We start from the raw sequence: 6,365 nt of genomic DNA, 5'->3' as shown, positions 1-6,365 counted from the left end.
CTTGTAGCACCATAATTCGTCGGCGTTTTCACGAACCGACGCTATTTCGATTTTGGTCAAAATTTTCAAAATCGAGATATTGGTACCAAATGAAAGTGCTTTCAAAACTCTACCAAATCCCAAAATTTTAGATCACAAAATTAATTATTCTTAATTTTATCAAAGAAAGAAAAAAACGACGGTACTCGAAATATCGAGAAATTGAGAAAAAGGGGTTTCACGAACCGACGCAGTAAAGATACGCCGGTTCGTGAAACCCGAATTGCTAGGGTGAAGAGCAATGCGGGTTTCACGAACCGTCGCAGTTGCATTATTTTGAGCTTTGTTCAACTTACTGGCCTAGAATTAGGTTTTGGCCCTAATCCAGATCTCAGAGTGAGAACCAAACCATCGGAAAGATGAATGACGACCTAAGCCAGCCCAATGTCCACGAGTGAAGTGAATGGTAAGCTATAATCCTATTAAAATCATGCTCAAAATAACAGTTTCAGTTGGACTACCATAACCATTAATTGCGGTAGAGTGTAGTCCCATGTATTCAATCGCGTGATGCTTATGAAGCCTAGTCTGTAAACGCCATCCAATTTCAAATTAGATCCCAAATCATATTATTTATAGTTTCTTTTCAACTTATGTCGTTACTTCTGAGACTACTGAGTACTGTAGTCGTAACGTCTGTGTGCAAGACATGCAAGATGTCAAAGTCTCGAAGACACTCATGGCTATGGCTTGACTTGAGTTGAAAATGAAATCATGAGATTGACAAAGTAGGCCTACTAAACTAAAAAAAAAGTAAAAAGTCTAAAAGTAAAACTCAAAGGAAGAGTAAAGAATAAAGTTAGACATGTTAGACTTTAACTTTCAAGTTTAACTATTAAGTCTAAGTTAAGACTTTACTTGTAATGCCAGTTACTAAAACTAAGATCAGCTGAAGTCTAAGACCAAGTCAAATTAACACAAGAGTCTATAGTCTAGCTCTAGATCTACATCTAGACTAGTGGTAATAGTAGGTAGAGTCCACCCATTTTTCCCCCCAATTTTTACTGGTCCATTTCTGAAAAAGTTACTGGTCAGTGTCCAACAGTGATTTTTCCTGGTCAGGGACCGTCGGACCAGTGCCAGTGTGCAGCGTTGGTGTAGATGTCATCTATGACAGTATGTGGTCTAGTGATACTACCTAACGCTAAACACTACGAGTAGTACTCTACAGGTTAGGTGGCTTTCCTGTACAGTGCAGTGTTATAGTATACTTGTGAATTCAGCCCTAGTACCGTACTGTGTGTAGATATGTGACATTATGTCTAATGTTAGTTCAAGTGGAGTACCTTTGAAGCACAGCGGTGGGGCTGTTTTTCCCTAAAACTTGTGAATGCGGCCCAACCAAATGGCGTTTACATATTCACGCGTGATTGATAGTGATACAGTAGCGCTGTCGATTTCCACAGCATCCATACATAATCTTTTGTCCTTTCTTCTTTCCTTTTTTCCCTTTGTTCTTTCACCCTTTTTATTCTTGGAATCGAAGGACTTCTAAGAAATGTCCCTCGACTGATTTAACCAGGACTCTTGAGTCCTGGTAAACCTAACCTAACCGAGTAACCGTTAACATTTGTCAGGCCTAACATAACAGTAACACTGACTTAGCCCTGTATTGACTTTGTCTTTGGCCGACTTACTGAGATGGCAAGTCTAACTCTTTAACGTTAGTCTAAACGTAGTCGTTAGATCTGTCAGTGTCAGTGTCACCGGCTTTTGTATATGGTGCCATCTCTAACGTACGTTAACAAGTTGATGTTAGTTATCTATGTCAACTTACTGAGTCAGTAATAGTGGTACTGTCATCCTGTTGGATATCGCCGCAATATCATCCGTGACGTGTTAATTTCGTGTCACAAAGACAAAAGTTGCCAAGATCTAATAGTATTAGATGTCTAGATCTAGATGTAGTCTAGATCTATAATATAAATTTTGTGAACCACTGGTAACTTAAAAGTGAAAGGTCTAGACTTCACTTAGTCTATAATTAGACCAGACATTCATGAGGCAAAGGCCTATTTAGTAGATCTATTCTTATTCTATTTTAACGTCAATTCCTACTAACTCGCCACGTGTTATTTCTAAGGCCAAGGACTTCCGGGTTAGTGATTTTTTTTTTTTTCATAAATACCAAACAGCAGACGTGTTTCATTTGCATTCTTGTGCAGACTTCATGAAAATATGTGCAGTATCAAAGAAATATGATGCACATGACAATGCCAGTGTTTTATAGGTGAATGGTTAATACCTTTAAAAGCTGAATGATAATGTAGAGTCTAGGTCTAATTAAGATGTTACAGTCTCTGATAAGAAACAGGTTTGATTGTCATAGACTGTTTCCCAAATGCAGGTACATGTAGTAATATTCAGCTATTTCAATGCAATGCCTTGTTTACAAATACATGTAGATTTATATTCATGTGAATGATAATTCAATTTCTACATGAGACATACCAAGTGCTAAACATAATATCTTGCATCAGTAAAATGTGTAAATGAAGAGACAATTTGAATATGCATCAAATACGAACAGCAGCATTTTTTGACATTCTTTGATCCTGCATAGGCCTACCATTTTGTTTTATGTTTAATATAAATAGAGCAAAATAATATCAACTTCAGTTTTGTTGGCTGATTTTTTTTCTTCTCAAAATTAAAGTTGTATCTTGTGCCATGATGTTTGATTTTAATCAAAAGTTCTTAATTTCTTTCTTTTCTTTCAGATGACTGGTGCCATGTAGTAGCGAAGAACTGGACTGTCTCAGAAAAGAAAAGGAAAAGTACAGGGTCGTGTACATCACCAACGGATGTGAATACAATGGTAATGTAGAGTCTAGGTCTTATTAAGATGTTAAAGTCTCTGATAATAAACAAGTTTGATTGTCGTAGACTCTTTCCCAAATGCAATTAGTAATATTCAGCTTTTTCAAAGCAATGCCTTGTTTACAAGGACATGCAGATTTATTCATGTGAATAATAATTTAAATTCTACATGAGACTTACTAAGTGCTAGACATAAGATCTTGCATCATTAAAATATGTAAAAGGCGAGACAATTTGAATATGCATCAAAAACAGCAGTATTTTTTTGACATTCTTTGATCCTGTATACCGTTTTGTTTTATGTTTAATATAAATAGAGCAAAATAATTTCAACTACAGTTTAGTTGGCTGATTTCTTTTTCTCAAAATGAAAGTTGTATCTTGTATCATAATGTTTGATTTTAATCGAAAGTTCTTAATTTCTGTCTTTTCTTTCAGATGACTGATGCCATGCAGTAGCGAAGAGCTGGACTGTTTCAGAGAAGAAGAAAAAAGTACAGCATCGTGCTGATCATCAAGGAATGTGAATACAATGGCTTAGGAAAGAAGACAATCTACAGATAGGATAGAAGGGAGAAATTGGGATGAAGGGCGACAACATAAGGACGGTATATCTACAGTGAAATGTGATTGTAAAGTGGAAACATGAAAGGAGATCCTAAGATTGAAGGTGAAAACAATGCATTCCATTCTGTGATGTCGTAATTACAATTTTGCTACACTTTAATAACACTACAGAGAGACATTTATATCAAGGAAAGCTTCATGTGGATGTGGAACGTTAGATTTTTTTAAGTGTTCATTGGTATGTATTTCATGATAATAAATCTTGAAGGTTTTGTGTGGTAATCATAACCTTGTGATAAATCTTGATAGATTTCTAAGTGCACATTGGCAATATTTAGATGATGCTGTAATCAGATTAAGTTCTATTCTCCTTTATTCTTTTATTTATTATTTTGTTGTCTTCAACCCACTTTGAATGTGTCACGTATGATTCTTATAAACATGGGAACATGCACTCCATGTAAATGATAGGACTTATAACAAATTGACATAATTATTCAACCATCACTAGACAGTTCTGTTATAAGATGTTCTTTATCGTACTAAAATTGTAAATTATGATACGTGTATGTTCCCATGCAAACTCACAACAAAATACAGAAATTTGATTTCTTTTAATGATAATTCATTATGTCTCTAAATTTACAATTAAAGAAAGTGATTGCAATAAGGATGTCAAACATCGTATATTAAAATAATAGATTATTCATTTGTCTCCATCCGTAGTAACGCACGCAACTGCAGTGTGCAGTTTGTAGGCTGCTGTGAAAAAAAAAAAATCACAGGCAGCCCAAGCAGGATTCGAACCCACGACCTCTGGATACTAGACCAGCGTCATAACCACTAGACCACCAGAGTGCCCTGGCGCTACCTTTACACATGAATAATTAAGTATAGAAGGGCTTGCCTTGGGGGCGCTTCGAAGTTTACTGCTCTTATTAAATATGTACATGTCATTTGCAACTCAACTAAAGATGATTAAACACACTGAAATTCTTACTTTAAATGATATTCATAATCCGTTTTTTTTTTCTTTAATAGCTTGGGATGTACACTTTATACACTGTATCGGTCTACATTTCGCCTACAATATGGAATTCTTTACTTCGAGACGTTTGTTTTTAACAAACAAAAAATTAAGAGTCCTTTAAAGGTGCTGTAAAACAGTGGTGTTTGTTTGTTTGTTTGTTTTTTGGTGGGGGGGGGGGGAGGGGAGTCAAATTAGCCTTGGCCCCTCTCCGCCGTCTTTTTTTTTTTCCTTTAGCTGCATATTTTTTAGTCATCACATGAAAATTCGTCTGCATCCACCCCGTAGTTTTGCTGATGACCTTTCTTTTTAATTATTTTAGCCACACACAATTTTGGCTGAATTTCCCCAACCCTCTTGTGAATTTGCTAGTACATGTACTAAAACACATTCTCAGAATGTGTTTATAGTACTGGTGGATTAAGGATTCACAGGGAGGGGGGGGGGTCGGCCAAAATTTCTCTTTTCTCATAATACAAGCCTTCGGGGCGAAAGGCTGATATTATGGGCTTTCTGCACACATTTTTAGATGCTAATTATTGGTTAACATGAGCATGATCATTTATGTTGTGATTAATTTGTTTCCTTATATATGTATGACTTCTATTAGAGACTTAATTGGCTTGGCACTCCTTACATTGACCTATTTTAGACACCCATTTCCCTCTCTCTCTTGTGCTTTTTCTCTACTGTCATGTGAATAGTGTAACTACATGTACATGCAGTACCTCTTCTCTTTTGTATGATATACATCAAGTTTTTATCTGAGCATATGGGTGTTGCAGCACTCTCAATCTTCATGCATATGCAGCAACATCTTTGTGTGGTCATATACATACACGTAGTTATGCTTGATATATTAATTTGAGAATGTTATTCTTTCTCTTGTATATGTTCCGTCCGCACTCTATAGATGTAAATGTACGATGTAAGATTTGGTGTGCATGTTCGAACTGTGTTCCTCTTTTTGTGAACACACAAGAACTGATATAATAATGAACTTGAATTACACATATTCTTGAATCTTGATTCCATCTCCATTTGCCATTGGATATGTATTGATTTATGGAGCTCTTCCACAATTGTTATCCTTCCCATTGTCATTACTCATCTCTGAATAATTCAAATTTGATATTCTATTGAGGACCTATGTTTCTTCGATTACATAATGTACCTCTTCAATATATTGCTGCAAAAGGCATAATAAAACATGACCATTACATGTATTATATATTTAAAATGAAGCTTGAAATTCTGATAGTGTTGATATTCATGTATTTTTAGGAGTTTATCAGTTTCGAAGAGTGCATGCAGGATGAGTTTATGTCTTTATATGATCAGGTGCAGCTATCATAGAATCTGTTGAGCAGGAAAGAGAAAGATGGAAAATGAGGAATTATGAGTGAATTCGCATGCGAGCCAAATGACAATAATGACACTGATAAAAATTGTGACAAAGTAAATGTCACAAATATGTGGAATAATAAGAAATAAAGAAATTAATATGTGACCCGCTACAACAAAATGGTCCTAAAGTCGCGCACGGTCGAAGCCGTGAAAATCGAGTTTGAAGTTAGAGCATCAAAACTGGTCAAAACTTACGATTTTCTGAATTTGACATATTATTAGAGTCTGACATGTCTTCTATCATCTGTCGAAATTTTGAAGCAAAATGATGAAAGTAAAGACCAAAAAATAGCGTTTTTCTGGGCCATGTTTTTTGGCGTTTCAACGAAACAGAAACTGGTTCGAACATTTGGATTGAGCGCCACACATAGGCTCCGCCCCTAACAACGACCAGAGTGATCTCATTGGTCAGCTTGCTGCTTGCCGCTAACCGAAGCGTGAAGCTCGCACACTGCCCAGTCGACTAGTGCGTGCGGGCGGGTTGCGCTATGCCTGAGCATTTCGG

The 6,365-nt window shown here is 36.2% G+C and overlaps 1 long non-coding RNA gene across 1 annotated transcript; it reads left to right on the top strand.

The window, feature by feature from the left end:
• The first annotated feature begins 296 nt into the window (after nt 1-296).
• Nucleotides 297-3,922, top strand: LOC140226390 (uncharacterized). The gene is made up of 3 exons (XR_011900949.1): nt 297-445; nt 2,760-2,857; nt 3,298-3,922. It is a non-coding gene; the product is annotated as an uncharacterized lncRNA (long non-coding RNA).
• The last annotated feature ends 2,443 nt before the right edge of the window (nt 3,923-6,365 follow it).

This window comes from Diadema setosum, chromosome 3 (assembly GCF_964275005.1).
Source record: "Diadema setosum chromosome 3, eeDiaSeto1, whole genome shotgun sequence".
In the NCBI taxonomy this organism is placed as follows: Eukaryota; Metazoa; Echinodermata; class Echinoidea; order Diadematoida; family Diadematidae; genus Diadema; species Diadema setosum.
This window is presented reverse-complemented; position numbering and strand designations above follow the sequence as displayed.